A 12,009-nucleotide genomic window follows, 5' to 3' on the forward strand; every position below is an offset into this window, starting at 1 on the left:
GATAGCTACTTTCTTCACGTCTTCTGGAGAGGTTATCTCAGGTAGCAGCCTGCCCAGAGGGATGTCAGCGTGGGACAGGCAAAGCTGCTGAGCCCTACTAAGACAAAGACAGTTCTGGACACAAGCTGAAACAGAACGTTAAGCATCAGGGAAACATCCCTATCAAAACCATGGCCATTATGAGCTTTAGGCTTGCAATTCTCACTGTGCTGCCAGGATTTAAGTACTTGCATTTCACCTCAATGTCCTAAAGCACTGGGGGGCTGTGTTTTAATTTCAAATTTCCCTTTAAAATCTCCCTGCCTTGCCAAGGTGGCCTAAGGACAAATCCATTAATGCATGTGATATGCAGGTACTTTTACATTATGGGAGTTATGTAAGCAGGTAAACCTCATCAATAATTAAAGGCTCTGTGGGTAAAGTAAGATCTGACCATTTTCTTCTTCTAGCTTCTCAGGGTTTCTGTGCAAGTCACGCAGCCCATATGCTTTTCTTGTGGATAATTTTAAGGGATGACATTTTAAGGGATGATGGTTCCAATTCTTCCGTCTACAGAAGGTTGTGTGAGCCCCTCTCTTTTGTTTCTCGTAGAAACAAGCTAGAGGAATTAACAATGTAAAACAGGAGTTAGTAAGGGAAGGATCAAGCTCTCTAGTTCTGTTTTGATGCCAATCTGTACAAGGTGTAATAAAATCAATAGTTTCTCTTGCTGAAAGGTTTCTTTCTATCTACAGCAATGACAAGAATATAGTGGGCGAAGAGCTCTATTAGCTGTTCTTTAGGAATCAATCACACTAAAAGCAATAGCCAGTATGACAACAACTGCACAATGGACTATTAATTTATTGACACCAATATCCTGAACTTCAGAGAAGAGGGATACTTTTAAAGAGATAGGAAATAAAATGTCTGTTTCTGTAAAAATCAAGAGAATACTAAGCATTTGTTACTAATGATGCAGAAACAAAAAAGCTTACACCTTTAAGGGGTAAAATACCAACACACAAATTTAGTCCACCTGAAAAAGAACAGCATCCACAGCCTCACAGGCCACTGATCTCAGTATCTGGTGAAAGACGTGAGCTGATCCAGCACAGAGCCGTTGGCTTGCACCAGCTGAGAACCAGCTGCATTCTGCCTCCGTGGTGCACCTAGAAACAAGATGCATCATAAAGATGTAATTGGCAATTACAAGGTCACATTAAATGGTATGCAGTGAGCTATTTAAATACATCAGAAGCATGTATAACAGGAGCGAAAAATCAAACTACATCAGGTAAAAGGCCATATTCATGCATAAGTAATGAGGGGAAAATAGAATGAACCAGTTTGTTCTATTGTATCACATTGAAATTTCCGTACCGTCTCAGTAGTGTGGAAGAGCAAATGAAAGCCAGAGCAAAGAAAGGAACTGTGTTTGGAGAATTACTCCTTGCTGACACTGGGTGAGCATATTGTGGCTCAATGGCGAGCATGCAAGCATGATCAAGACCAACTCTGGTTAACATGCCCTGACTTCTGTCTGAGTGCAGAGGTTTTTTGAGATACTACGGCTAAGGAACACCATCACTCACTTTGAGAAAAAGGAACAGGCAATAGATGCATGTTGGAGCTACAGATAGAATGACGCTGTAAATGTGGACAGCAGACTGTACTCTGTCTTTTCATGCTGTCATCTTTCTTTTGTTGATGTCTCTGTTTTAAGATCAGTTTGCTCCATGCATCACCAATTGTCTTTTGTTTTCTCGCAGCAGGGAAGGCTTGGTTAATCCATATGTCATGACAAAAAATGCAGGCTTCTCTTTGATAGGAACCAAGCATGACAGCAATCTATTGAAAAGGTGTTTGGGACTATCATTTCTTCCAAGCTAATTTATTGACTGGATGGCTTTCAAAAATAATAGTTCTCTTTCCCAAGACAATGAGCTGAGATGTGACTCATGAAGTCCACATGAGCACACAGACAGGCTAATTACGAGAAATAAACTAATAATGAACTATCAGTCTCTAGAAATCAGTATCTGTTGTGACAGACCAGTCTAAACTTCAGAGAATGTGAATGTTTCCACCTGTGCCCTACTGCAATGATTTTGTTTTATTAGCCTTAGATATGTAAAACAAATTTCTTACTATTAAGCCTTAGATAGACCAGGATGCTAAGAAAGTACCTGATCTGTGGAGGCGGGGGATGACAGTTTAGCTGAGCAAACTCCAGTTCTAGCACGTAGTTATATGGGGCAAATGCTATCCCGCTAACATTTAGTCAGGGTTCCAGAATCCAGAGATTTATACATCAGAGGTGGCAAAGTGAAGCATCCGTGAAAATAACACAAATAACAACTTTAACACATCCCACTGACCAACCTTTTTTTTTTCCCAGTGTATTTCACTTTAAGTATATATACCACAGTGTAACTATACAAACCATGTATCTTTCCTGTAGCATTTGTGGAATAATTTTAACAATTTTAAACAAAGAGTTTCTGTCACTCATTCTCCCATTTCTAGGACAGGTGATGGACAGGACACAGCCACACTGTGATTGTAGAAAAGGCATACTAAAGAAATGTGGCACACTTAGGAAACGTGAATTGTTCTCACACAATGAAACTTCTTCTTCTAACAAACAAAATGCCCCTAATCTTATCATCCAGAAAAAGGGACTATGCCCAAATTCTGCTGAAGCTGTAAGAAAGACTGCCACTGCCTAGTCCAGCCAATTTTTGACTCCCAGGCTCCAGAGGAAATTTTCATACAGCAAAGAGCTTTTCTGGCACCTTTACAACATACCAGAAAACGAGTACTCAAGAAAACCTTCACAATGTTCTCCTCCCTTTCGGTGTAAACCCAATGGGACTTTTTATGATTACTGACTACTTATGCTCGCTCCGGAGTAATCAGCTATAAAAACAGTCGAACAGTAGAAAATTCTGGGCCATTGTGTGTTCATGACTCTTTTAAGGCTAGCACTTTTAAGGCTGACCCTGAATCATCCTGACCTTTACTTAGCTGTTGAAACGCCTATGCCTTATGTTACCAAGGAAAGAAACTGCTGCCTTAAAATGTTCTTGACCTTGTTCAGCACATTCCTCATGCCGTAACTGACTTGCTTTTAGTTGCCAATAAAGCACAATGAGTTTAGAGATGACAAACGAAGGTTGCAGAAGTGGCATTCCAGGAGCATTTATAATTTATTCTAAGAATTAAGAGCTCCCTTCTAGCACTGTGAACTCCAGACCGCTGTGGATGCTCTGTCTTTTGCTTATATTTCTGTGAATTATTATGTGATTTCTACAAACACACTTCAGCATATTGTACTTACATCAACACTTACTAATGCTTAGCAAAACTTTTGACAAATACGGTCTGTTCTGGGTATGTACAAACCGTGAAAATAATATGGAGCTACAGAGTCATTATTATTTTCTAAGCCCTGTTTTCTCTTTAGCACAACAGATGTCCATTGAAAAGAAAAATATGTTTCCAATGCTTTTAAAATTACGGGGATTTTTCCTCCACAAACATTTCCTAGAAAAGCTGTTCCTGAGAAATGTGAGTGACCAAAAGCCCTGTTTGGAGCTGCCCTGGTGACCCCACCATGTAGACAGATTTCCACCTTCCTCTCTATTTAGGGCCCTGAACAAGGCCTCCAGTTTGAGCAGTTCCCGGTAAATGTGGGACTGCGCAGTAGTAAAATGTCCATTCAGCAGAAATGAACAGATGCATTTTTACTTGTGAAATAAAACCTGGATGTTAAGGGGTGAAATTCTGAGACATAAATAATCCCATGGTGCCACAGGAACTCTGTTACAATAGGTTTTAAACCAATTTGCCATAAATATTTGTGCACAAGCCAAAAAAGCAGTCCAAGTATACTAAATTGATACCTAGTAGGTCATTTCTAACTAGTGCAGGACAGACAGTTACCTGTTGGCTTCAATTAAGCTTTGCAAAACCACCCTTGTGTCATGGTGTACTGTGAGGAAAAAACAACAAGGCAACGTAATTCACTTACAATGCAGACTTTGGGCTGTGTGAAATCAAGTTTGCACTGAAAATAAGCAACTCACTAGTACCCTGAGAACAGCGGGTCAATGAAAAGCAGGACAAAGTGAAGAAGGTGGCAAAAAGAAGGGAATTCGAAAGTTTTGTAAGACCTCAGTTTCCGTCAGATGGGTACAAGCACTTTATGACTTGTTTCCACTGAAACTGGAAGGTAATAAATCCAATGACATTAAAAGTAATAAACCTAATAATATCAAAGTAATAAACCTAATAATATCAAGGTAATAAACACAGGCTATTATCATCTCACTTGGCACTTCGTTAGCATGCTCACTGTGCAAAGGTGGCCTTAAAGTTCTGGAAAAGTTTTCCTGAATGTTGTCAGCAATTTATAGACAAAAATAAAATAAATAAATAAATAAAAAATCATTGCCGTCAAATAATTTTTCCATTATATTAATGTCTAGGGATACCCACGGAGTCAAAATCAGTTGTGAAAAAACATACAGCGAGAGATTAAATTTAAGCAAAAGACTATCCCTAATTCACAGAGAAGGAAAAGGCAATATGTGACCTGTCCCAAGCCAAGCAGAAGCAGAGGAAGGACACAGTTGTCTTCGGGCTCATGCCTGTGCCCTAGGCACAAGTATACTACAATGCAATGATCTTTTTTTTCTTTTTTAAGACAGTAAAAGGCATGTAACTAACACATGAAGGTGTATCAGCTGATGGAAAGTTTAGATGACCATTAAACGTTCAGTTACAGTTTCTTATTTAGTGACATGGCGAACATCCTTGAACACTGTGATGAAATCTCCACCAACTGGGGAAGGATTTTTTTTAATTTCCTATTCACCGTTTCTTTTTTGACTCTGAAATAAAACCGGGACACACGTGGATGGGTGGCCCCAACTAGCTTTTCTTTCGCTTGGACAGAGTCTGCTCTCCAGGGAAGCGGGAGAAGAGTGTCAGTGTGGCATCCGCTGCCTCGTGGAGGGCGAGATGCTGCTGCTCCAGGTAGCCAACCGCTTCAGCCAAACGGCCCGTGTGAAATGTCGGAACCTGCCCAACACAGATAGTGAAAAGATGGTAATAAACAAAAATCCCGCTTATTTACATGTGTACCAAACTGAAGACAGCAGGCCCTGATGACGCCACACTGATTACTGAACTAGTGGAAGCTGTCCCTGCTGATGGCAGGGGGGCTGGAACCAGATGATCTTTAAGGCCCCTTCCAACCCAAACCATTCTATGAATCTATGATTCTATACTTCACCTCCAAACCCACCGGCCAGCTCAACCCAGCAGAAAGCAGATGTACCTGTTAACGCAGAGCTTTCACCAAGGCAGCTACCGACGGACTGGAGCGGTGCAGAGCAGCAGCAACACCACCTCAGAGCACCTCGTGGGGTCTTTCCCATGAGACGGACATGGAACTGCGCCGTGCAGCGGGCGTGAGGAGAGGGCAATGGGAAACCCCAACAACGCATAGCCGTCCTGCACCAGGCACAACCCGCCCCGCGAGCAGCAGCCAAGCAGCCTCGTGCGTCCCCGTGGAAGCAATACGCTGCCCTAGGCAGCTCTGTCACCAGGGCTTTCCGTCAGCAGGTCGGAATATCTGGGAGATTCGGGATTTCGTTCCCTCGCCACAGGCAGCGGCCGGAGAACACGAGGAAGAACTTCTTCACTCTGAGGGTGACGGAGCACTGGAACAGGCTGCCCAGGGAGGTTGTGAAGTCTCCTTCTCTGGAGATATTCAAGACCCACCTGGACACGGTCCTGCGCAGCCTGCTCTGGGTGACCCTGCTTCGGCAGGGGGTTGGGCTGGGTGACCCACAGAGGTCCCTTCCAACCCCTGCCATGCTGTGATTCTGTGATTCTGTGACGGGTAACATCTGAAAGGCAAACCGGAGCGGTTTCGCCTCCCCAGACCCAGTTTTGCCAGCCGAGAGGGGACGGAGCTGCAGCCCGGCCCGAGCCTCTCGGCTGTCGCCGGCCGCTGTCGCGATCAGGCGGGCACGCTGCGCCGGGAGCGTGGCGCCACCTGGCGGGGGACCCGCGAACGCTGCGGGAGCTGCCGGGCTCAGCGCGGTGACGGGGGGGGGGGGGGGGGATAGGACACGGGCGGCCCCCTCCCCCCCCCCCCCCCCGCAGCCGCTGTCGCGATCGAGGAACCCCCGCAGGCGAGCAGGGACTAAAAGCAGTGTGCCCTGGCTGCCAAGAAGGCCAGTGGGATCCTGGGGTGCATCAAGAGAAGTGTAGCCAGCAGGTCGAGGGAGGTTCTCCTTCCCCTCTACTCTGCCCTAGTGAGGCCCCATCTGCAGTGCTGTGTCCAGTTCTGGGCTCCCCAGTTCAAGAAAGATGAGGAGCTACTGGAGAGAGTCCAGCGGAGGGCTACAAGGATGAGGAGGGGACTGGAGCATCTCTCCTACAAGGGAAGGCCGAGGGAGCTGGGCTTGTTCAGCCTGGAAAAGAGAAGGCTGAGAGGGGACCTTAAAAATGCTTATAAATATCTGCAGGGTGGGTGTCAGGAGGATGGGGCCAGACTCTTTTCAGTGGTGCCCAGGGACAGGACAAGGGGCAACGGGCACAAACTGAAGCAGAGGAAGTTCCGTCTGAACATGAGGAAAAACTTCTTCACTGAGGGTGACGGAGCCCTGGCACAGGCTGCCCAGGGAGGTTGTGGAGTCTCCTTCTCTGGAGATATTCAAGACCCGCCTGGACAAAGTCCTGTGCACCCTGCTCTGGGTGACCCTGCTTCGGCAGATGGTTGGACTGGATGACCCACGGAGGTCCCTTCCAACCCTGAACATTCTGTGATTCTGTGAAAAGCAGTCGCAGTTCGAGACCTGCGAGGGGGAAGCGGCGCAGGCCGGGTGCACAGGAAGTGCTTTTCCCCTCACACGTACTCATCACCAGGCACTGACACGGGCTGACAAATACACTGCTCCTCTTCAGCGCACAACACGGCCATATGTCGGTCAGCGTCTCTCTCCTCGTTAAGGAGTAAAATGATCTCTCATCAGCACAAAATATCCGGTGCGGCGGATTCGCACCCAGAGGCTTCCCTGTCGCGGTCACTTCTTCAGTCATGAAGCCACATTTCACCGAAAACCCCCAAAAAGGATTACTCCTCACTTCAGAGGAATTCTTATGGGCCTGCGTGAACCACATGAAGTTCCACAAGGCCAAGTGCAAGGTCCTGCCCGTGGGTCGGGGCAATCCCAAACACAAGTACAGGCTGGGTGGAGAGTGGCTTGAGAGCAGCCCTGAGGAGAAGGACTTGGGGGTGCTTGTGGATGAGAAGCTCAACACAAGCCGGCAATGTGCGCTTGCAGCCCAGAAAGCCAACCGTATCCTGGGCTGCATCAAGAGAAGCGTGGCCAGCAGGTTGAGGGAGGGGATTCTGCCTTTTTACTCTGCTCTCATGAGACCCCACCTGGAGTCCTGCGTCCAGCTCTGGAGCCCCCAACATAAGAAGGACATGGATATGTTGGAGCAGGTCCAGAGGAGAGCCACGAAGATGATCTGAGGGCTGGAGAACCTCTCCTATGAGGACAGGCCGAGGGAGTTGGGGCTGTTCAGCCTGGAGAACAGAAGGCTCTGGGGTGACCTTAGAGCAGCTGCCAGTGCCTGAGGGAGCCAACAGGAAGAATGGAGAGGGGCTTTTCACAAGGGTGTGTAGTGATAGGACAAGGGGGAATGGCTGTAAACTAAAAGAGGGCAGATTTAGATTAGATATTAGGAAGAAATTCTTCCCCAACGAGGGTGGTGAAACACTGGCAGAGGTTGCCCAGAGAAGCTGTGGCTTCCCCCTCCCTGGCAGTGTCCAAGGCCAGGTTGGATGGAGCTCTGAGCAACCTGGTCTGGTGGAAGATGTCCCTGCTCATGGCAGGGGGGTTGGAACCAGATGAGCTTTAAGGTCCCTTCCAACCCTTACCATTCTTTCATTCTAGGATTCTATGATTCTATGATCTGAAAGGTTCCTGAAGACCCCAGAAGGATTTGTTGGATTTGTTTCTGCAAATACTGCCACAAATGTACTCGAGTCATTAACTTCTGTGCTGCTTATTGTCGTGGAGAGATGGAAGTTACTGGTCACGTGTCTCTCAGTCCAAATGCAGACTCCTAGCCAAGCTTGGATATGCTTCTGGCTGATGAATATGCACTAGAAACACATAACATGGCGTAACACGGGTGGTCTTCGTCCGGAAGGCAGCCATGTTCTAGAAGGAACAGAAAATAAGACACACCAGGGAACCTGGAGTAAGGATTCTTGTCGTGTGCTTTCCTCCTTTTAAAAAAGCTTACTAACGAGCTGGGTATCTTCAGCTAGCCTGCTCGCCTCTTCTTTTTATCTCCCTCATCATCCTCTTCAGTTGTATCTGCATTATTGGCCGCTAGTAGATAGGTGCTAGTGATGGAGATACGCTAGTTAAGAGCTCTTTACTGCACATTTATCACGTCCAAAATGAAGTGCTCATACCCCGTATTTTGTAATCCCTTTTCCAAACTCCGTTCAATGGCAGGATCCTGATCTCAGGGGTCGATATGGCCTTAAAGTCAAGTCCGCAGAAACTTCAAGGCAGAAGGTATTTATAAGATATTGGGCAGAGAAACAGTGTAGCCAAAGTACAACACCAAAAAACATTTTTTCCAGACTCAATCTTTATGTGTAAAGGAAAACAACTTAAATTGTCAGGAGCATATTCCTAATTGGTTGTTTCAGTAAAAGCAGCTCATTATTTGAAGTGAGAAACTCTCCCCCAACCTACAAAAACTGGGGATTTACGGTACAATCCCCATCTGGCTCGGGATGACATCAAGACTTTTCAGCACGGTATCCAAAACAGCCAGCAGCCCAGTGATTTGGACATCAATGTAGTGTGCAGAAGCCATGGCTGAATTCTTCCTTTCCCTGTTTCAAAGAAGACTGTAACCTCCATCTGCCATCTCTCAAGGAAGTTTTGTCTGTACCCTGCCTTGCTGAGGACTCTGACAAGACTTCTCCCTCCATCTCAGCAAAGAGCTTTGACAAATGGGGTGTTCTTTTATCGCGTAGGAGATCTTTATGTTAAAAGCAGCTCAGATAAAGGCCTGACTATTTGTGATTGAGCGTAGAGGCTCATTTACTTTGCTGTTTTTAGAGGCAGGATCCCAGTCAATGTTTCTTGTAGTCAAGGAGAATTTGAGTTCAAAGGAATTTAAATTGCATCCCAACAAAGCACTATGGCACGGAAACAGGATAGACAGTTTGGATGCGTGTTCTGGATCCATTTTATAAAGAGAGGGCTTGGGGCCTGTGCGGTACTAAAAAGATTTCCAGTGATTTCAAGAACTATAACCAGATCTCTTGAGTGAAGTTTCCTACTATATAGAACTGCTAGATGTATGCTTAATTGCACAATTTCCTTTGGAAGTGAAAAAAACCCCCAACTACTATCATTAGCCTGCGGCTTTGCAGTCTTGGCATAATACCTGGGTAAGCACCAAGCAACTGGAACACACTCTGCCTTTTTTCACATGTTTGCATAGAGAAGGTGTGACTAGTGGTAACAGCTTTGGCACCTTGAATAGTGTTTATCATTGCCAGAAAAAATAAATCCTATACTAACAAAAAATGTTGGGTGTATGCCACTTACAGGTTGATAATGCTCTACCTCTGATGAGACGATAGTCTACGTGTTCCTTTTAGAAGGCAAAAGATATCCACGTGCTTGCTTCTGTACTCCTTGTTTAGCCGAGTTCCTTTCTTGCTTGTCTTCCATTTTCTTCGTGTGCTAAACAAGAAGAACCAACCTTGAGCTGCCTACACCAAGGAAGGAGTTAACTCAGCTCAAGGAGTTGAGTTGAGGCGTTCACTCATTCGATTACTGTGAGAAAGAAGGTGCTGGCACTTTGGACGACAAAAAAAGGGATGTTAGCCATGGAAGAGATGAGCTCCTCTGTCCCTGTGGCAGCAGAGGGAGAAGGAGAAGTACCCCTGAGAAAATCTGTAATAGCCGTGAAACCAGCTTGTCTGTTAGAACCAGCAAATGCTAATGTTCCAGGTTCGCTTTTGAAGACACTTCTAGGTTTTCTCTGAGGATCTGAACTGAGAAGCCAGAGATGGAGGGGTGTTTAGGGCAGCCAACTCTCACTCTACATCAAGGTGTCCACAACAGCACGCAGCATATGGCGGATGCGGTAGCTTCCATACAAGCACATGCAGGTCACCCAGAGCATTTTACCATCCCATGAAGTTTATAGGCCAATATTCACCAAGCAGGAATTTTGTGGGAGTACTAGCTTGCCTGAGAAGGTAGTTAATATGCCAAACATCAAGTTTAAACCAAAGCTTGCTCTTCTGGAACAACTGTTTTTTTCCCCAAGAGTGGCATTACGGAGTGTCATCCAGCCTCTTCGAACCTTGAGGCTTCCAGCTGTGTGTTGCGTCACACACAAATGAGCGAACATGATATATTTGCGTGGGTTTGGAAGTGAGCCGTAAAAAGGGCATTGCTAGCAGTGTGAAGCTAGTTAAAGTCAGTGTTGTAGCTGTTTCCTTCAAATAAGGACAGGAACGTGGTTTGAAGCAAGATATCCTAGATACGACAATTCCCGCACAAAAAATGGAAATTTATTTTCCATTTTAAAAAATTTACTTTGTTTCAGACCAGGCCATGTGCCTTTGATATTTATAGAGAAATATTGGCATACTTGGATATAAGGGATGTGTCCAAAGAGGATGGATAATCTTGACTGATCCCGAGGCTTCACATCTTCAGAAAATCATATAAAAACTACTTCTTGAACTAGTTTCAAAATTTGCACTGAAACACATGAACAGATCCCTAAAAGACAGCGTACGCTGACCTGAGGAAAAAAAAAAAGACAGAAAGACAGATTCAGAAAGTTCAGTAAGCCCACTTGGAAACCTAATATGTCTCCAAATACCATTGTGATAAATGCAGTAAAAATTCCAGGTTTTTAGGACGAACAAATGGAAGTGGGGCATGAAACTTACAATGTGATCTAGTCTATGGTTACTACAATCTATTAACCAAACACCATTTATGTCTCCCAAAACAGAGACAACCCTCCTTCCCCAAAATACCCTGCAAAAGTGAAAAAGTGAGAGTCTGACTTCAAAAGCTCTTCAACACTGTAACAGTAGATCAAGTGTATTTTAATCAGAAAAAGATTCAGGCTGCGGAATACAGGTCTGGCTCTGGACCTAAATGGCTCCAAAATGCAATCTGGCTGTCACATTTCAGCTGGGACCTCTTACTTTTACTGTGGAAACAGAGATGAATAAATTCTCCACTGTAACATTGGTATGAGTCCAAACTGACGATAAAATCACTAGAGTTTCTTGGGATTTACTCTGACAGGAAGTTTTATCGCTGCATATCAGCATTAGTCATGCATTGGGTTATAAGTCAAGTCAAAACAAAGTAATCACATATTAAATTGTGAAGTCAAAAGAAAGTAAAAGTGAAATCTTGAGTATACTGTATTAAATAATCTGTTGACTTTAACAGAACCACTGTGTCACCCAGAAAACTGTCTGCAGGAATTCAAGCCTTTGTTTTATACACATAATACGCATTACATAGCATGCTCCTCTTCTGAGAAGAGAAGACCTTAGGGAAACAGATGTGCATACTTGATTTGATGAGGAATTGCACTTTTAAACAACCTTTCCTAAGGGTAGGAGGTGAAGAATTATTTTACCTAACTGCAACCTTCAGATTTGGATATTTCCGCTATCTGAAGCTGGAGAAAAACATCAGTTTCCTGGCAGCATTTTTATTCTACACGCACTACATGAACACAAAAGCCACGCTGCTTTGTCGCAGCAGCCTTCTCCATTTGTGGAGGCGCTTTACAGAGAAAACTAGTTAATCTTAAGCAACCAGGAAGTTTACCCAACTCACTGTAGAAAGCTCACCATAATAAAATGTTATTTTACCAAAATTTGCCTGTATTTGAATGCTAAAATATCCAATACTGTACTTTGAT

This window comes from Opisthocomus hoazin, chromosome 4 (genome assembly GCF_030867145.1).
Source record: "Opisthocomus hoazin isolate bOpiHoa1 chromosome 4, bOpiHoa1.hap1, whole genome shotgun sequence".
Lineage (NCBI taxonomy): Eukaryota > Metazoa > Chordata > Aves > Opisthocomiformes > Opisthocomidae > Opisthocomus > Opisthocomus hoazin.